The sequence below is a fragment of the Lepisosteus oculatus genome, chromosome 25, assembly GCF_040954835.1.
Source record: "Lepisosteus oculatus isolate fLepOcu1 chromosome 25, fLepOcu1.hap2, whole genome shotgun sequence".
NCBI lineage: Eukaryota > Metazoa > Chordata > Actinopteri > Semionotiformes > Lepisosteidae > Lepisosteus > Lepisosteus oculatus.
The window spans coordinates 5214000-5235696 of NC_090720.1; the positions used below are offsets into that span (position 1 = coordinate 5214000).

A 21697-nucleotide genomic window follows, 5' to 3' on the forward strand; every position below is an offset into this window, starting at 1 on the left:
CTTGCAGATCTTGATCCTCTCGATTCTCTGTTATCCATGCAACAGCGCAAGAGAAAATTGCGCGTTATCAGAGTTCAGGTTGCGCGGAGGTTACGTTTTGGGAGGGCTTTTCGAAGTCCACCTCCATGATCTGGATTTTCTAAAAGCGCAAAGTAACAGCCGCCCTGAAGCGTTACATTGCGACTGGTGAGTAGGCTACAGTACGTTGCCTAAACCCATTAATGTCACATAAGTTGTTATCATATAGTTTCAAAAACGTCTTAAACTGTAGATTCGCTCTTCGTTAATCAGAAACGACCTTTCGATCGGTGATTTGCGCATTTTTTCACGATAAGACAGGAAAAATTAATTAGCAATAAAATAATCCCCATCGCCGTAATCACTGGAATTATAAATTATTGTTTCTAAATTATTAATTCTTAAAAGTGTCTTTTTAGCCTAATGAACGTTTATATCATGATTACAATTGAATACAATTCAATGAATACAATCAATGTACTTAAAGTCGGATAACGGATATTTCAAGCTTGGAGTGGAAGTGGAAAGTTTGAGTTGACCAACAAAAAAAGGTTGTGGGATATTCAGACATTTTTCATACATTTGCATTTTGTTAATCAGAGAAAAAATAGAACCAGCATTGAATGTTCAAATGTAACAGCAAAATGTAAAGTTCCAAAAATGTGTGTACCATTGTTGTACTTGTGCTTGATTTTCAATAAAATAGTTATTAGAGAACACGAGGATATCCTTTCCTTAATATCATTACCTCATGTTTTGTGGGTTTTTAGGAGAATGATAATGGTTAAAAATAATGGTTACAAATGAGAAGATTACCTATTTTGTTAGTGGCTTCCTGATCTGTTGACATCAGGCATGCAATGTCTTTTCTGTCATGAGTCAGTACTGTGTTCATAACCATCTTTGAAATGTGATATGTTCTACATGTGTAACTGGTCATTCATAATTGCCATATTGGCAATGAATTGAGATAAGTAGTTAGATGAAAAGAACAGACAGTGTTTTGCTATCAGGTAAGAAATTACCGTAAATAGCATTTTATGCACTGTTGATAGAACAATTATTCAAGACACCATCAGATAGCAGCATTCTTCACCACAAAACACAATCCGAATAATTGTTACAGTTGTTAAGTAGAATACTTGTCTTTATATTTCATTTAATAAACAAGAACAAATACAGCAAGCCCATTGCATTACCACCACCATACTATTGCACTGTATCATTTAATAGTATATAAGGAAAATGCAATCATTGATATTGACAGCAAAGAAAATCTTAAGACTTAAATGTCTCAGCTGTTACTACTGCTTTAAAACAGATAGTTAGGAACAGGTGAGACAGGTAGGAAAGAGGATACAGTCGTTTTGTAGCGTTAGCAGTATATGGGTGCAATTTACTCGAATTGGAAGATAAATAAGGCCTAAGCCTGCTCTTCTTTGGAATACTGGCAATTTCCTTTCGTAGGGTGTTGGGAAATATGTTTTGAACATGGTCTACGCAAATTAACGTAATCGACGTTTCGGGTTTTCTTATGAATAGTTGTAGAGTCATCGCGTGTTATAAGGACACAAATACATATTTAATGCTTTAAACACGTCATGTTCTGGGTGTAAAAGAGATTATAGACCCTGGGCTACAGAATAACGTTTTGTTTGAGAAAGCATCTTGGTCAACTCGGAATGCGTAAAAGCGTGTTGCAAAATTTAGATCTATTGATCTCAACTGATACATAGTAAAACGAAAATGAGCTGCTGCCTCCTACTGGCGACAGCAGTTAGGATGAGAGCTCCGTAGGGGGTTGGCTAATTTACAGAACTACTAGGATCGAATCCCCTGGGACCATAGTTGTCTGTTTATGGAAAAATGCACGATTAAACGCGTTTAAATCAACGCGAATCGTTTAAATTATGTGCACTGTATTTAGAAAAAAAGAGTAAAGAAAAAGCAAATGGGAGCCCATGTGATGAGATGGAAAACGCAGTCTGGGTTAAATCTCGGTCAATTTTATAATCAACACACCTGCGAGGTCACCTGTTCACCTGGAGGAAAAGATGGCGGCCGTTCCAAAGTGCTGAACTTCGAGGCCTACCAATGGAAGCGATATAAATTAGTATTTTGAGATGTAAATCCGAAGAGAATTATATTTTAAAAAGAAATGCATAATATGCCACCGTTTTTTAACATTTGCTGCATTGTTCAGGAGTGGATTTTATGCAAACGTGTTATTTTGCTGGGTAAGTTGGCGTTTATTATTTTGTTGCGTTTTATGTGTGTGTTACTTTTAAAGGTTTGAAACAGTACCTGCAATTACGTAGGGGTCATTGCAATTTGATTTGAAATCCAGTACAGTTATCTTTCAGTGCTTGGTTTACTGATTTGTTGATGTGCTGTTAGCCTTTTGTTTTTTTAAAGTTCGACATAATGCCTTTTTTTTATAAACGTCATTCCAAAGGATCTAAATTACCGACATGCTGTTTTCATGTAGTAATAAAAATTAATAGTGAGGTTGTCGCTGATAGATTAGAAAGGAGTTTTAATGAAGACAGCATTGGAAAAGTCGCTTCTTGATGTCATGGCAATAGTAGCTCTAATATTTAACGTTTCTTCCTTAAATGTTGGAAGTGCATTAACGATTATTTTACGATAATCAATTTTTATATATTTGAACTTAAAACTATTGTTACATTCTATTCCGGCTTTATATAAGAACTTCTGATGGTAGAACTAACATTTAATATAAATAACACATGTATAAACGTCTTAATGTCTGCTATTTACTTGGTCTTTTTTTTTAGTCTGCAGGAGGCAGCCGGGAACATTTCCTTCCTACAGTTTAACTTCGTTTCGAAGATAAACATTTTTAAAATACCGCTTTCCAGGAAAGGTGAGTTCATGTTCTTTGTAACACCATTGTTACCTCGTGCAGAAGTTCATGTATTTACCTGATAAACCGCATCTATTTTTGCGATCTATCTAAAGCCACACAAAAGCCCCTGTTCTAAAGAACTGAGTCATTTAAAACGTCCTTATTGTACGCCAGTCAGAGTAATTCCTAATATACTTAAAGCTTCTGGTATTCTGAAGTTTCTTATGAATGTAAGCCTAATCAGTGTGTCTTAACTATTCAGGATTTTTGGGCTATGTGTACGTACAGTATCATGATAAAATACCTGGTTGAACCGTTTGATTGCTCTGTACGTGTAGTGAAAGTCGGCCAAGTGTTCCACTGTATGGGACACTTTCGTGTCTAAAATATTTTGTAAATGTGCTGTAGTGTTATTTGGAGGAGCTGTTCTATTGCAAGTTATTTTGTAATCTTTAAATGCAATTTTGCCTCTATTTTTGTGCTCATCAGTGTTTAATCTGACAGAGCCATGCAAGTACCCTCTGGAAGTGTCTGTTGCAAATTAACACTGATCTGCAGTCATGTGGGGGAAAAATAGGATGTTTGGAGAACAGAGTTTCAGTCCCAGTGCTCTGAATTAAACTGTGTGTGTTTTAGTTAAATTACTATTTTCTAATGATCATTTTCTTTATTCTAGACTGTCCCAGACGTGGCCAAGAAGAACATGACCCTGGTCTTTTCAATTGTAGAAATTGTTTGGTGAATTGTACTGGTGCTTGTCTTCATTTAATTATTTTATGTGAATTTGTCCACTGTTTTATGTGGTAATGTTCTTGCCTCATGTGGACACTTAAAGCCAGTATCGGAGCCAACCAAAGTGTGGAGGTTGATGTCCATGTGATGTTAGCAGTGAGCCCTCCCCAAAGCCTCCTAATGAACTAAAACTGCTAATGAAAATGAATGGAGATAGGCAAGGGAAAGCCATGGCTGCTAACCCAAATAACTGGGAGGTGTGGTCTCTGTGTGCTGCCTACACTATATACACACTGTATATAAAGGGGGGAGATTGTGGCTATCTCCCTTTGTTTTCATTAGTGATCTTACTTCATAGTTAATTAACTGAGGGTGGGAAATGGTACCAGATTTCTGTTCAGCCAGGTCATGAGGCAGGCAGAAGAGCTTGTGCCAAAGCCCGACTCAACATCCTGAAGGTGTGAGGGGAACTTGGCCAGAAAGCCTGCTTTGAGTACTGCAGAGAGACGGTTTGGGCTCACAGGACAACTCAATGAACAAGCAAGATGTACAGCAAACACCACTTTATTGAGTGCATATTAAAAACATTTACAGCCAGAGTGCAACAGGATCAGAACCATGTTTGAACACAACTGGATCGAGCTTGAAACAGCAAACCACCCATGCCTGCTGCCATCAGGGAAGTGCTGGAGATTATTTTCCTAAATGAAAAAATACAAAAAGATGTTGTTAGACACTGTACAAAGTTACAAATGTTCCTTCAAAGATTAAAGCAAGCAAATACTAGTGAAAGGAACAGTATTCTTGGTTTAAACCAGACATATGACAGACATCAAGCTGTATATGCAAATAACAGCATTATTTTGGAAATTCTTATAAACATTTCAATTGGTTTGTAAAGGTAAACATTATACAAATAGAAAAAAGTCAAAAGGATATACACTGCAGCTAATTTAAAAAAGGAACACTCCAGTTAATGCTACACTGAAAACATTTCAGGATGGTATCAAAATCTACTTGTTCCTTTACAGCTCAAACCTCTAATTTCAAACAGGGTATGATCTTTATTGCCCCTATACTTTCAAGCCAGTAAATAAACCAACATACTCAAAAATAAAATGTATATAATATTGTACTTATCATTGATATTAGTCTTATGATCACACATACAAAATGCTTGACTGCCTGCCACAGTACTTTGAGGGCAATGTACAATGATGGCAAATACAGTGCCTTACAAAAGTATTCAGACCCTTCCAATGGTGTGTCAGTCCCATGGAGTCTCATTTTATGAAACTACAATTTTGTAAAATTAATTTTAAATCTGAATGCTCAAACTGAAGACTTCTTCTAAATCAAGAAAGGTACATTAAATGTCACCCAAAACTAAAGAGAAAAAAATGAAATGGTTAATTGCATAAGTATTCAGACCTGTGAACTCAATATTAGGTGGAATCACCTTTAGCAGCAACTACAGTCACATGTGTTTTTGGATTAATCTCTACCAACTTTGCACACCAACCAGATGCACACTTTGCCCATTCTTTTTGGCAGATTTGCTGATACAAAATGAAAACTGCAGGGGTGTGCATACTTTTACAAGACACTGTAAAATGAACCAGCATTCCTGTACATATATTGTATAAAACTACCCAAGGGGATTTGGAGTAACTAACTACTGTACAAAGGCTTGGGCTGAGAATACTACAGAACCAAAATAAACTCCAGACATTAGTGGGCACTCCTACACATGCTATAGTAATAAGAGCTAAAGAAGAGGACTCGAGGGTCTGCAGGCAAACAAATACAGCACAAAAAGTCAGACAAATTAGATAAGTGATCTGTTATACCACTTGACAGTCCCTGCCTTAGAGCTCACAAGGGAAAAAAGAGAGAAGGGTCTAACACCACCTGGTGAGGAGACACAGAGGCAGAACTGAAGAGAATGAGGCACACCTGGAATGAGGTAGCTCACAGTCCAGTTTGCTGGAATACAGTCGCTGAGGTCCTATGCTCCACAGGGTGCAGTGGGCCTACTTCAACAAGCCTGGCAGCTCTCACTGGAGAAGGTATAAGGACCAGCCCCTGGTGTAGAACAGAGGAAAAGAATTAGAGTAATTGTATTGAAGCACTGCAGTTCACGCAATGATTTTCAATAGGTCCCAAGTGGGAAAACAATGTTTTGTGAAAGAGCAGCATAACTGGTTTACAACATGTTCAGGGAGAGAAACATTTTATAAAAATCATTACAGTTTCAATTATTCTAAGCAAGTTAAAACAATGCTTAAGTGGTACATACAAATTACAAGCATGATGCAGTAATACCATATAAAACTGTTGAATAAATTATCATTTTTGATCATGCCTCTTTTGAATTGAAATTAATTTCTATTAATTATTACGATTTCTTTCTGGACCAGAACAACCAGCCATTCAGTAGACTGAAGGGCTCGAAACTGGTCCATTTCGAACCTTCTTCCTACCATAAGACATCCATATCTTCATCGCTGATCAACAAAGAAGAATGTCTGTGTTATCATTTTACAGATTTTAAACAGTTGTGAAAGGTTTGTATTTCATTTTAACATGTCACAGTTTAGTTTAGGTCCTTGTCTACATCTCCTGAAGTTTGTGTGTTGTGCCTCCTAGTAGTTGAGGACCAGCAAACACTTGAATACTACAAGCTTACGATAGGAAATGTTCATTGAAATCAAACATAAGGTCAAGAGGGGATTTAATATAAACCAACCCAGATATTTATAAGGAGAGAAAATATTGATTTAATATATTTTGATATATAATTGATATACCTCATAAGGGCAAACAGTCTCTCTGCTAAATGTATGTGATTGTGAATGTATCAGTTAATGGAGTGATTGTATTTTGCAGACCTGAGACATATACAGCCTGTCTCAACAGATACTGCAGCAATATTTCCATTGGGGGATCTTCAATTCGGATAGATCAAGTATGGATCATCACCGATGCAGTATATTCACAAATTGAATGTATGCATACTCTACTGTACATCACACCATGGACAGATCATCTCATAAATCATTGTTTCTGCAAGGCAGTTGTAATAAAGACAAAGGTTAACAGGAACTGCCTACTGACAATAAAAGTAAAGCATAGATTACACTGTAAGGGTATAGTTTCTAAGAATAAACAGAGAAAACCTTTACTAAATCCTTCAATAGGAATAAACCTAAATTAGAAAGAATACTCACCGTCAACTCTGAGAAACAATTACAGAGCACTCAATGGGCAACAGACCTGGGGGAAAAAATATTAATTATTAATCATTCAAAATAACAGTGAAGTTAGTGCAACTTTCTAGCGCTTTTAATAAGGAAAAGTTTAATTGGCGTTTCTGAACGACGTTAGAACAGAGTACTTTGCTAGTATTTCCTTATTTATTGCGGTTGATCTGCGTTATAACAGATAGCAAACGTAACATAACGTTAAAAATTAGATTCAAAATAGAATTTTAGAATTAAAATAGTCATAATTGAAAAGATGAGTTCGTGAATTTCACAAGTTTTACATACTTTACTAAAAACTAAATTTACGGGGCTAATTTTTGCCGCCGTCTCCATTAACTACTGTTTGCTTAGTTCTGCTGTTCAGTGACTCAAATACCCTTTTCTTCTCACTTTTATTACGATTTCGCTCGTCAAAACAAAAAAAGTCAAAACAACAGCTCAAGAATTTTAAAAATATAGCTTTAGGACTCTCAACCCATTTAATATATTTATCCATCGAAAACAGAAGGAATACGTTTGATAACGAGAAGATAAGACATTATCTATTTTGAAACATTTGATAAAAGATAACCGAACAGAAATGGCAACAAGTATTCAAGCCAGATTACAGCAGACAAGGAAGCAACAGAAATACAATGTGTTTGAATAAAAATAAACAGTTTTTCAAAGCCTTTCTTCGCTTTGCATTTTCCGCCATCTTACCTGGCACAAGCGAGGAGGGCGGAGTCTCTTCGCGAAACACCTGCGGACCGGAACCCCGGAAAGCAGTGCCTGTAGTTGCGTGGTGATTGTGCCGAGCAGCCACGTTACTTATACCATGAATTCCAACTTTTCTGCAAGTGTGACTGAACAGTGAAGAGCTCTGATAGGACATGTTTTATGGAAAGTGCGCACAGTTCTCATCAGTTCTATGGCAGCATAAAGTTGCGCCTGTGAAGTGGTGTTCAGTGGTGTAAAGTATGCAAATAAAAATAACTGGAGATTCCAAATGTTAAGTTAAAAAAGAAGTATTGTGCTTTGAAAAAGGTAGAAAATAATTGTGCAGAGACGTTACTAGCAAACAGAGCATGGATATGTTTCGCAGAAAGCTATATTACAGCAGTGACTTTGCAGAGTGGATAAATAACATTGTTGTTTCTCCTGCTAAATGTTCAGAAGATTTTTTTCGTTGTGATTGACAGCCATAAAATAAATATAAACTGTGTAGTCTAGAGCTTGGAAATTACCATAAAATAGAGGCTACACTAAACAGTGAAAAGAAAAAGCTCAGGATGCTACTATTCATTGTCTCAAGGTCTACCTCTTTAAACAGACCATTGAATGACCGATATGACAGTTAGTCCACAAAAGAAAGATTGACACTTCATTATTAATGACACTTTTAAAACAAATCACATCACAGCTCATTCTATTTATTTTGTAGACACTGTACAGGGGTAAGGCATTGTTTTAGAACTAAGCTGAATTGCTATGTTTAAAGAAACAAGTAATGCCAAAGTTGAATTTGTGTGCAAACATGCGTTGTGAACACAGGCCAACAGATTGTATCTGCTTTAAGGGTGATTAATAAAGAGATCACACAGTACCTTTCATATTGTGTATGTCCATGACAACTGTACAGATTTGCATTCCCTGCTCCGTTTCCTGCTTGTGTTGCTATATTTACAACGCCTACTGTTCTGCTTTTAATAGCATGATGAACTGACATGCTTACTGAAAATACAAAGAAATTATCAGCATTGTTGCCAAGATTCAGCACACATGGTCTCTACCAACTGTAATGTTGGGTTTTCAAATAATCTTTAAGTTACATTTCAAAGGTTTTTCTCATTAGAATACATGCCAATGCTGAGAAATGTATTCTGGAGATGATTGGTACAGTTTTGCTTAACTCTTACAATACGTTCACGTTGTTAACAGGTAAAATTCTGGATTTTTCATTAAAAGGTGCAGAATTGTAGACGGTGTCTGTCATGCTTTTTTAATTGATTTCTGGGTTACTTTTATTTTAGTATTCATTTTTTATTACTATGGAGTTTGTTAAGATGTCCTCACATTTTTTAAATAATTTCGGTGTGGTGTTTTTAAGATTAGAAAAAAAAACACTTAAAATGTGTTTTGACTGTTAATTTCTATGATTAGCCAAAAGGTTGATATCATGATACAGATTTCTGTATTTTGCTTACTTTAAACTTGTAATACAGTAGAAAACACCTTTTCGCACAATTCAGAAAGTACGTGATGCTGCTGGAATAGTTGTTCATTCTAATAGTGTCTGTGCCAATAGCCAGTTCATGCCTTTTCCTCCTACTAACTGATCATGTTTGTTGTCCAGAGTGACGATTATAAATTTCTTTTCATTAATGTATTTTCTCGCTTAGTTCTTTTATTGGCTGAAACCTGTGAAACAATACCAATTATTTATGGCTTAATCCAATGTAAAGGAAGATTTCCTGTCGGAAACATTGCCTGTGTTATACAGTATACTGTACAGTACGTGAAAACAAACCATCTAAAACTTGGAGAAATTAGAAGGAAGGACAATGGAGACGCAGTGGAAAGAGGCAGAAAATTGTCAATTTGTACGAACACGAGGACCTGTTGCTCTTGGTTGTTTTTTTACCCCCAAGGCGTGAAACCATTTCAATTGAACTCCATTGCATTCTCTTGACAATTAGCCACCCCTGCTACACTCCACGCTGCGTTTATCATCCACCAATTTCATAGCAATTTTGCGGTGCATTTGGCGCGCGTAATCAGACAACTGGGTACAAACACTGAAGGCCAATAGCCTGGAGACTAGTGAAACAGTCTGTATTAATTGAGAGTTTAAGAATAAGAATGTCTGAGATTAAATTGTCAGAATTTAAAATCCATATGCCCGTACGCCTGTTTGTGCTACGTTTAAAACGTGGTGGGTTCATACATTTGTCTTGTACTAAACTCTAAATGTAATATACTGCATCTTGTTACCCCTTATAAATAATAAAAAAAATGTTTTGCCTCTGGTGTTTTAATACAATCGAAGACTTTAAATGCACAATAATAATGAGAACAAAGACGAAAATAACACATGCAGTTACTTGATAAATTACGAAAATGCAGTAATTATTCCAAACGACGGCGACTGAAACTCGTTGTATGCGTAATACTGTTCGTTTAAGAACATAAAAGAATTCTTTATTCAGATAAATCGAGAACATATCCTTTACAATGGCGACATATCCAAAGATTTTACACCACTGTCACACAGCAGACCGGTGGAAAAATAACGTCTTCAGGTTGCTGTGCCATTTCCAACGAGTTCGAAGTCCATGAAATGATCCGAGGATTAAACTAGATTTTTAAAGCAGCCTAATGCTCTATTCCATTGTTTGAGTAATTGGACGGACTCTAGTAATTCCAAAGACACGTTCTTAGTAATTTTGATCATGCCGCCGTTCAGACTGCCTGTGTGTTAATGACAGGCATTGGTGTAAAGTCATGCCTGTGTAGCCTATTCATATGCAGAAGAAGAGCGGCTCGTTGAAGCCCAGCGAGGACTGCGTTGTCTTCATTCCCATGGAGGCCTCAAGCAAGAAGAAGGCAGCAATGCAGTCGCGTTTAGAAACTCCGGCAAAACTACCGCCACACGACAGAACGGTACGGCACTTGACACCCCTCGCTTTGGATTGACAAGTAAGACGTTTTTTCCTAATGGAAACCCTGAATAACGTTTGTGTTTTCGCCACAGATCTCAAAACTGTTAATGGAAAAGAAAAGAAGAGCAAGGATTAACAGTTGTTTGGAACAGCTGAAAACTCTCCTTGAAACGCAGTACCCCAAGGTATGTTAAGCCTACCCGCACTGGCGTTGTCAATGAGACTGTAGCTAACGATACAAAGAGAAACGCTTTCTAGCGAAAACGGCTAAAATGCAATAGAGCTGATCTTTTGATAGCGTACTGTACGACTTTGATTTGCTTACAGATTTCCAAACATAAGCTTGAGAAGGCTGACATTCTGGAGATGACGGTTACGCACTTAAAAAAAATGCAAGAATCCAATCAAGGTATTTGTTTTACATTGATATATAGAAGCTTAAAATATCAAAACTGCAGTACGGTAGCATGGTTCCGAGTATGGTGACCTCTAATCACGAGTAGATTCATTGTTTATAAATTAGGGCTTTAAAGATGAAGGCCAAGAACAGTTGTACGTCGAAAAAAAAGAGCTGTAATGAAGCCACGGAAAACAAATCTGAAATGTACGGGTTAGACAGTCACCATTTGACCTCCAGATAATATTATCCTATGGTAACAGGAGGGAAACTGTATTAATGAATCTCCACCGAAATTGAAAGACAAATTCCACATTGCCATTGTATAAATGCATGTATTGACATTCGCAGTGAAGTCATATGCAGGTTTTAAGGCTTTTTTTTCTTAAACGTTGACTCTTTAACGCTTTTCTTTCTCTTTCAGACTTCTCTGGAAACGAAATGACTGCTCAACATCACCTCTCCGGTTTTAAAGGCTGTGTGGAGAGAGCCGGCAGATTTGTAATAAATCAGCCCGACGGTAAGGGGTTGGCGCTGCACCTGCTTAGCGGGCTATCTCGACCCCCAGCGCCACAGCGCCCTGGCTTCACTTTTGACAGCGCCATTAAGAAAAAAACACATAGTGAAACTCCAACAAATGACAGCCCCCGAACTGCTCTCTACACTTCAGGAAACATGAACAGCATTCTGTCCGTGCCCAAGGTCCTCTATCCTCCAAGAGAACCGAGCGTGAATGTTGCGCCTGGCGGTAGGAAACCGATTAATCAGACAGACGTTGACTTTTCAAAGTCAACGCAAGGTGCCAACATCCATATCTATTCTCCGAATTCAAAAAGTAGGACCTGTGCGTCTGGACCAGCACACTGGAGACCGTGGTGAAGAACTTTCTCCGAATGCCCCATCAGAGGCTATTCTTCAAATGCACTTTCCTCAGTTTCCTTGTAAAAATGTACACAAGTTGGTGTTTGCTATGTAAATGTTCAATAAATAATTAAAACAATTTCACTAATTTTCAACATGTGAGCATATAATAAAGTATTTTTCATTCAACTCTTTTTTATGTCCATTTTATTTAGTAGATATTTTTAATTCATCAGATTTTGTTCCAGAACAAATAGCGATTAATCGAACAAAAAGTATTATCTTTATTTTCCGTGAGAACACCGTTTTGTTAAGTTTGTTTCTGTGGTTTAACGTGGAATTCTTATACTAAGGTGGGCAAGACAAGTTCTCATTAAAATGGAATACATCTAAAATATGAAATGCCACTAATTTATAAAAGTCGAATGATACAGTACGTTGGGAATTAAGCAAGGAAATCAAAGATAATGACATCAGATTTTAATCAAAAACATCAGAAGGACAATGAATTAGTAGATTTGTACCGGACATTAGAAGAATGCTTTGGAATATGTCTATGGGGTTTCTGAACAAATTCGTTTTTCATCGTGCTTACGTTGAAGGCCCAGGGGTATCGCAGTTTAACGGGCATGATTTATAAGTTGTCATTTTCATTTGGAAATAAAAGTAAGAAAATGAAAAATGTTCAGTTTTGTTTTCTCCCAAGTTTTAAATTTTAATGAAATCTCTTAGAAAACAAATCGTCCAAGGTAGTGGCATCATTTAACACTGTTGTAATAAAGACGACGAAGGGGGTGCTTTAAAAATAAAAAAACTGCATGTCTCGGAGAGCAAAAAAGAAGACTCAAGTTTCTTTATATAAAAAATGGTGACATTTGGCATTGTACCAAATATCACCTCTACTGTGCTGTAGGACGCCGGACAAATGGTTATCAAGGTGTTTTGTTACTTGACAGGCTTTTACGTGTTTTTTTTTAAATTGTATTCTGACTGAGGATTGATCGCAGGAACCATTCTGAATTCTCCATTAGTGCCACCCTCCTGTGCGATTCTGCTCACATAGTGACAATAGTCGCATCCTTAGGCAATGCTGGAGTTTATTAACAAGTCTACGTTTTTTCCAAAATTGGAAAATTGGCCAGACTAGCACCAAAACCGTTAAAGTAATGAGAGATTGGGACGTTAAACCCTGTTCGACGGACTGCAATCAGGCAGGATGCGGGAAAGGTCGGTGCTTCGTGGGTTGGCAAAACCCTGAAACGCTAAATGACCATTTTGTTGGACCATTGTGGACCATTGAATGGAGTGGTTTGGTGCTTTCCGCGAACGATGTAGCGTGAAACTAGGAACGAATCGTTTGATTGGTGCCTCCAAGTCTGGCATATGGAACCATCCCCTCACTCCGCAGTAACTGCAAAGGCATACAAATGGCGATTTCATACCAATTTTGTGGCGAATTTCAAGCAGTTGACGAGCCACACACGTCGCAAGGAAAATGTTAAGATGCGATCAGCTCCATTATAATCCTCTGTGTGTATATGTGTTCTCCTGAGCCGAATTTTACTCTTACTCTTGGGAGATAATGCGCCGTGTTAAAACTGGTATATTAATGACGTTTATAGTTTCAAGTATATATGTAATGGCTATCCTAAAACAATTTGTGGAGATAATATTATAGTTTGTTACATTAGCCATCTGCGACCTCTGCATTCACGAAAGTCTATTAATCCATTTTCACTTACCGTCGATATACCCTTCGTTTTCTTCTGTAAGTAACAATTCGTCTCGCTGTCTTTCGTCTTTGATTAGGAAGTAAGCGTTTTGGTAAGACCATAACACGCGATTCGCAAATTCATTGAGACGTGAAGTTAAAAAAAAGCCAACATCAGTTCCCCAGCGAATTGTTCTTTTTGACAGCAGGAAATACATCCTGTCCTGTTGTTTTGTCACGTCGAGTTAAACTATGAAACTGGTGCTTTAAAAGAATTTACACCAGAACCACACTTTGTGCTCTATTTAAATTTAAATTTAAGAGTAATAAGAAGTGGATGTACTGGATTTAAATAATTTAGCCTACAATTAAAAGTGGTGGTTATAGGGTCTCAGCACTACACCTATAAAATGGGAACAGCTGAACTGGTGGTGAAAGCTGTTATAATGCCTTTGTGCATCTTGTTCTGCACATACTCTTAGTCCCTTTCACACTTGAAAAGCCGGCATATTTTCTTTTGCCTCAAAATATGAAGCGAGGAAAATCGGAGGAACGCCTCCCGGCTTTTGAGCGGTACACTCCGATTTTCCACTTTTGCGATAGAAAAGAAATTCCCTGGGAAACCTGTTTCCCTCCATCGGACATAATAAAACGTCTTTCTCTCCAGTGCCCCCCAAAAGTAACTAACGCTTGGCGAAACTTGAAAGATGGTGTTCATGGACCAAAGAGATACACCGTGACATGAGAGCCCCCGGATAAGGGCAGAATATACAGTATCTACAGCTGCTGCTGTTGTGGCGCTATTAGGCTCAGACACTTCTCATTTCATCCTGTCTGCCAATATATCTTCCCCAAGAAATTCGCTGAAAGGGACAACTTCAAAATCGCAAAACGAAACCCCACTGGCATTGCAATGAGTATGATCCATCAAATCACAAGGCCGTGAGCTTGCAAACATCATGTATGTTATCAAGCCAAACCTGGGAGAGAAGAATAGCCTAATATCGGGAACGCCCTGCTATCGGAATCAGTCCTTGAGAAGTACAAATTACACATCTCTCACTTCACCAATTTCAGCTCCATCCATAAATCAATTTTCTTGGACAATGTATACATTTACTATGCACTGAAAAAAATGAATTTAAACAAATCGTACCATATCAATGAATTAACATATTAATCAACATCAATAACAAATGTTCTTTGTTAATACGTTGATTAGAATGTTGATTCTAAGACTTTTGTGTTGATTCTGAAGCATGATGTTATTATGAAGCATTAACGGGAATGTATAATTTTCTCCCTCTCTGATTTTAACATATTAAATTTACAGGGGGTCTGGGTTGATCTCTTTGCGTACAGATGTTTTCCAATGAAGTTCTCCACGCACATGAAAATGTCCCATATGAAAGACTCGAAGATATTGTTATTCAGTCCTTGTGCTGAGCAAAACAGAGCGTGCTGTCAGGATCTTCATTTACAACTCTATACGAACACCGCGCAACTCGTTCACCCGCAATCTGATACAATGACTTCAAGTGCTTCAGTTTGCAGGCTAATCAACATTGCTACTCAATACACTGTACGTAGAATTATAAAGAACAATGAGTTACATACAAGTTTGATATTCTTAAAGTCTTAACAGCCGTTCGTCCGGAAGTTAGTTTTTCATGTTTTAATAGTACTAAATACACTTAATTTAGGATTTCATTTGTAATATTTGTAGCCTAAAACATCAGTCCAATGTATAATAATATGCATTTATTAAATAAATTTGATTACATTTAAATTTTCAGCAAATATTTTGAGTATCTCCGCGAATTATACTTTTCAATACCGCACTCTTTTAGACTCTGTAGCGTGTCTACTTGTAGGAACTGGAGTTCGAAAGCAATAGTATGCCCATATGTCACATACATACTTGTCGTAATTCCGCATAATGAAGAAGTGAAAAGATCAAACAAGTTCTTTTTAGTCCCAAGAACTAACCCGCGCGTCAGCTACAGTAGGCGAGGGGTGGCGCAGGTCATAAACAACTGAATACATCCCCATGCGACTGGAGGAAATAGAAATTAGCAGGAGGAGATGTCATGCAAACAGTAGTTTATAAACTAATTTCACGCTCTGTGGCGCTCTCTAGGTCGTAAATGAACAGAAACAAGGTGATGATATTTGCGTAGGCTACATACGTCTACTTCAGTAATGAAAGAGTTAATCTGATACCTAATTCATATTTTACTTCATTTGTTTAATTTTTAAAATGATGAAATAATCCATAGAGACAGAACAATGTGCAGCAACATTATATCATATATTTACTTATAAATCCTTTTTAAATAATGATGTTTGAAGCTCCGCAAAATGGATTTTTGACTTGCTTTGCAATTTTCTATTTTGTTTCCATTCAATTCAGTGCTTTAAACATACCTGTTGTTCACCCCCGTGAGTACAAATTAGAATGATAAGTGAGACATTTTCTGCATGCGTTTACTGTATGTACTCGACGGTCATTACCTGTCAGGACTTGTGTTAAGCGCCTAATCCTTTTAAGCGTGTTTTACTGCAGCAGCTGCAGCAAAAATCAAAATGGATGAAAAGGGCATTAGAGATTTCTTCACAGTGAGCAACTGAGAAGAAAAAAGCGACTAATGACGTCGTATACATTAATGGTACCCCAGGGAAGTGAATTTGTAAGTGTGTGATTGTATAAAATCATGTCAGACAAAAATTGCTGTCCTTTTTTAAGAAATCCACAAACATATACGACTAATGACAACGAAATTCAAGAGAATTCATTTGCTAGTCTTTTTCGTACTTAAAAGTAGCTGCAATTGTCCGGGGATAAATCATATTAACCTTACAGTAGTATTTATGCAAAATATAATTATTTGTCATGTTTCTACGTTAAATTCGGTTTTATGTATTAGGTGGACCTCAGTTTAATAAAACGTTTGATAAAAAAGGACTTGGATTTCGTTTGATCTTCTCTGCACTGTTTAGCGGACGCTTCTGCATGCTAATGTACGCAGTCTTAAAAAAGGAAAGAGACAATTAAAAGCCACTGATGACACTGCAATGAATCATCATATAGCAAATTACTCCTCACGCTACAACCGCGTGTGCAAATGAAGACAGTCGCTGGTCATCTTTTGTTTTACTCAGAGACCCCTTCTCGCGCCCAGGCTCAGTGTTTCTGTGCAGGATATGTTTTAAACAATACAATCACAAAAATGTGCAAACACAAATTAAATAATTTCAGAGCAATAATCACTTCGATTCATTCGGCTTTCAGTTGGCACGATCAAAGACGGAGAAATACACCGACAGTCCTACAAACATGCCTCATACAGGACATCTACAAAAATAAAACCCCACCACATCGCTTCATGAAGTTTAATTCTAATTATTATACGCGTATGAACATGTAGGATTTATAACGTTTATTTTAACTGAAATTCTAATTACATGCGATCAAGTTGTTCCGTTCCGATTTCGTGCATTTTTACTTCTTTAAGGTACGTTTTGGACGGCAAACCGCTACGTCCCAACATTAACGCTTTAACACATTTAACATCCGCTTAGTTTTCTTTAAATTGTGAAAAGTTACCGTTTAGATGTTCAGCCCTTCACCTCGTAATCTTTTTGTTGTTTTTCTAAGGGTAAATCACTGTACACAAAATAGCCCACTGCCATTCTTATTGAAATCTGTCTCAAGTGGTTTGGTGTAAATGACAGATGTTTAGCAATTGAAGGCTCAGCAATACCCGAGAGCTATAGTGTTTTACAATGAAGGGGAGACTCTTTTGTTTGGCACTTGTCTCTTTCAGACTGGATAAGAGAAACTGCGACAAAGGAGCAAATCCTTTGAGGGGTTATAAAGTTACTTTTCCACTAGTTCATTTCGACTCTTGAGAAAATACAATACGATGTTAATGCGCACTTCTGTTCCATTCAGACTGTCAGCCCAGTGCACATTGCCAAACACAACCTATTGTGCCACAGAACCAAAGTAAAGACTCTTAAACAACCTGAAGCCCAGTCTATAGAAATTCATGATATTACATGTTTGATCAGAACCCTGTCATCAAGAACGTCGCGTGGCTCTTTATTTTACGTTTTCGTAATTAAAACAGGTGAAAACCCTGCCTCAAGCTCGTGTCACCTGCATTACCAGCGTGATGACCTATAGATACACACCTGTTAGCAATCCTTTCTCGAAGTTTGGTTGGTGATTTCTGAATGGTCTTTAAGGCGGTTCCTCGATTTTCTTCGCTCCGAGAGGCTCCATTCTTTCCGTCGGACAGGATCCTGCATAATGAACAGTTAAAAAAATGCTTCGGATGAAGTATACATGTTTAATGCTTGATCGCACCAATACTGGAAGACATATCGTCATGAAACAAGAGTTTAGCGCAAAGTAATATGTTATTTTACGCAACGATGAATGTTGCACCAAAACGACCTTATAGATATAAAAACATGCACTTTGTTCTTTAAAAAAAGCAAAATTAATAGAATGAATTTAAATGAATAACAAACATTTCACATCTTAATTGGATGTGTAGCCATACCTTTCTGTTAAATGAGACCACGACCACTTTACTGAAAAGGGTGTTTTTTTTCATATATGTTTTCTGATCTACCGCCGACTTCAGCAGGTGTGTACGACACACGCCTCCCATTACATGTCGTCACAACTTTCCATTCCTTATCCTGGTAGCCTGTTGTGCCCTTGAAACGACTTTCAATTGCTAATTAAAACGATACAGCGAACTTCAGAAGAGGTTTATTGCGGGTAATTGTATAATTGGTTGACTAATTGCTGTTAACAACACCTATAATACTCCAATTATTGTAACACTTAGTTTAGATGCCCCGCTGATTTCAGCGCATGACAAAAGCTCGTGATAGTTAATCAGTAACCGCCTTAAAAAGTGCTTGAAGACGTTTTTAAAATGTTGCAGACGTCGACTTTTACATGGGTGGGCGTGCGCCCGCCGTAAGAAAATTATTTTGTATGTGGTGTCTTGAGTTGTCTGACGCCAGTAATTGTAACTTATTGTCAACAGCAGTTTTTGTTAGAATGGAAATACTGCCTCAGTTTCTATCTAGAAAATCCTTTAAAGATACATTTGAGTGAGAGACAGAAGCAAGGCGGTCAATATGAATATTTTCACTATTCTTTGTAATCAACCGAGTATAATAATAACTTCTTTTTTAGAATAAACGTATTTAATGTCTTTAAATTTTAAATAGGCTATTATAATATGGGATTCCGGTTTAGCTGAGTTTTTTTTTTACTAAAGACAGAGGCCGATTCAACCTTTTCAGGCTGCCAGACTGAAGGAAAGTTAACTCTGGCAAAGCTGAAAATTACCACGGTTCTGCTTGTTAAACTTGAGCGTGGAAACACAGAAAAACCAAAGGAACCCAGTCCTCACAAAAGAGTGAAATCAGCCTTCATACACTGAAGAACCACATTCCGATTTCATACTCATTTAGCGGTGTATTATGCTACTTTAAAACTTTGCCTAATAGCGGTACATCAATTTTTCGGTACATTTTACGGAATTAAATGAAGTCACAGGGGTTGGATGATTTCGAGTCGCACTGTGGAAGCAGGAGAGCTCAGAAATATAGAAGTGTGGGATGAATCGCTGTATCTTACACAACACCCATACTGTTCTCAATGTTTTAGAGTCAGAGAGGAAATTCCTTCTAATTTGTTATCGTTATAGAAGTATAGAAATGCAGACAAGTAATATATTTCCGGAGATATGGAAAACAAAAAGTAACACGAACATTTTACAATGTATTCATACATACAATTATATTCATATAATTTAGATGTTTAGAACATACTTTCTTTTGAGAGAGCAAGTTCTGCTTATAATACAATATTAAACAAATCCCTGATAGTATTTTCAGAAAATTATGATGTAACATAACAGAAAAGGTCTGTTGTTGAAATTTTATTCGTTAGGCCATAAATGAAAAGGTTTATCATAATCTAATTGTGCTATGAATTCGAATATAAAAGATATGGGAAATACTTTTCTGTAAATTGGATTGGATAGAATGAAATATTCGCAAAAATACTGACACAGTAAGGACTGAATTCACCATGAGTGGTTTTTAAATGGTTGACCGCGATGTTAAAAAAATACACAAATCTTTTTAGAATGCCATGTTTGAGTACTTTAAAGTTCCTGCAGTTAAGCTATGAATTGCCTTGAAATGGGAATGTTCATTAGTCTTCTGGATTTGGTGGAGTTACGTTCATTTATATATATATAAGTTCTTGTACCGAGGCAGTTTGAAATTGCCCTTCATGTCATAGAAATACACGTATTCTCCATATATATGTATAAAAGACTGCAATTGCGAGTGTTTGTGTTATGAATCAACGACACACGATCAAGGTCTCCCTTTCCAAGTCAAACATTTACTGCCACGTATCCACCAGCTGTTTCAGTGAGTGAAATTCGTATTTTGTAAAAAATTCCATCGTGTGTTAAATGAAATATAATAATCTTAACATTTGAAATTGTTAAGGATTCTACAGTAACGTTATCAAGTAATGCATATGCATTTAAGAATATGAAAGTCAAGAGATGAAATATAGACTGTACTCACTATAAAATGAAACTAAAAGAGCAGGTGTTTTGAACACAATAACGTCTTAACAGAGTTCTGTTGTAAACACAAACACCACTTGTGCAGTCGATCACATGTTTTGAATTATGTTCTTTTTTCAATAGCAAATTCTTTTGTTTTCAACATATATTCTGTTGTAGTCTTCTGGCCTTTACTATCGAGCCACAATAATTTATCGAAAAGAAAAAAACAACAGATAAATATAAATTTAAAGAAGTTCCCGAAAACAAAAACTCCTATATCATCGAGGCTCAAGCAGACACCCCGCTTTCTCAAGGAAAGCTTCTTTTGTTGGGTCAGTGCGGAAAATCAGAGAGCACGGAACCAATGCCTGGAGGCGTTCCGACGATTCTCCTCGCTTTGGAATGTCTGGGCGAAAAAGAAAGTTAAGAAAAGATACAGAAAAAAAAGAAATTCTGTATCCATTGCTTTTGAGTTCCGCAGCAGAACTCTCAAATCACTGCGCACCGACTTATCTTTGTTATAAGACATAACAGACGTATGTGTTGCCTTTTAGAGTAGACATATAGGTACAGTACATGCAGTACGACCTGCATGTAAATAAAGTAGGATGAAAATATCAATACAACTCTCAATACAGGAATCACACGAGGAACGTAACCCATGCTGGCCACAGATACAGCTGTAGGCGTGTAATACTGTCGGAAAAATCCCCCATTTCTTTGTCAATTAGCAACAGTGCTGACTTTGAGAAGCTATCTGATATTAGCAGAAAATCGAAATTCTGTGAGGACATGGACGGCATTTCCACGGTGCTGCCTCCGACTCTGGGGCGTGAAACTCAGAGAGAAAGAGGTGAATAGCACAAGCTATGGTGGGGCACTGGGCACCGTCCCCAAACCTCACACCGCGGCCTCTGGGCTGTATCCTCCAATTATCCGGCGATTTCTACGCCGTTTTCTATTTTGCATTTTACCTCACACGTTATCTTGTGTGACTAATATTCCGTATTATGTTTCATTTTACATCAGTAGGCTACTTAAGTTTAGGCTGGGAGAACGTGAGTTGACTGGATACCAACTATTTTGATGGGGTTTTTTTTGTGTTAAATGCTGCACATTTTGAGGCAAGTTTCAATCTATTTCCATTAGATTAACGGAGGGGATTTATTCAGGGAGATAAATCTCGCCTCCCCCTTTCCTTTTCTCTCCCTCAAATTCAAATTTTGTTGCTACAGGTAGGCCAAATCAATTGCCTAAAACGAAATGGGAAAAAGTCATCAGTCTGGTAAGCCCGAGAGAGAATAAAAACAGGTGACCACTATGATCGCGGAAAAATGTTTGCGGTTCAGTGGATAACAACTTATACAACTTATCCCAAACACATTTTAGTGGTATACTTTTTCTAAACACAAGAAAGTTCTCAGTTAAATTCTTTTCGCCCTTTTGTATACATACCTGTCAATGAGGAAAGGGGATCGCACATTGTCCATATTGTTAACTTGTGCGCGCAATGAGTCATTCATGGTATTCAGATGTAAAGGGGGCTCTGTTATAAATCGCCCTGCGAGGCAGAATTCCTTCA

At 37.3% G+C, this 21697-nt stretch overlaps 3 long non-coding RNA genes across 5 annotated transcripts; 2 read left to right on the forward strand and 1 right to left on the reverse strand.

The window, feature by feature from the left end:
- Positions 1–1885: 1885 nt before the first annotated feature.
- On the forward strand, positions 1886–4064 carry LOC107075528 (uncharacterized). The gene is made up of 3 exons (XR_001477045.2): positions 1886–2255; positions 2817–2905; positions 3564–4064. It is a non-coding gene; the product is annotated as an uncharacterized lncRNA (long non-coding RNA).
- Positions 4065–4167: 103 nt separating this feature from the next.
- On the reverse strand, positions 4168–21697 carry LOC107075527 (uncharacterized). 3 transcript variants are annotated; one of them, XR_001477044.2, is made up of 5 exons: positions 21571–21697; positions 17693–17803; positions 6850–6895; positions 5576–5704; positions 4168–4320 (listed from the first exon to the last, which is right to left on the reverse strand). It is a non-coding gene; the product is annotated as an uncharacterized lncRNA (long non-coding RNA). The 3 variants fall into 3 exon arrangements; XR_011183665.1 differs by lacking the exon at positions 21571–21697 and adding an exon at positions 18067–18156; XR_001477043.2 differs by lacking the exons at positions 17693–17803; positions 21571–21697 and adding an exon at positions 7588–7796.
- LOC102687395 (uncharacterized) lies at positions 10454–10935 on the forward strand. The gene is made up of 3 exons (XR_011183605.1): positions 10454–10527; positions 10619–10711; positions 10854–10935. It is a non-coding gene; the product is annotated as an uncharacterized lncRNA (long non-coding RNA).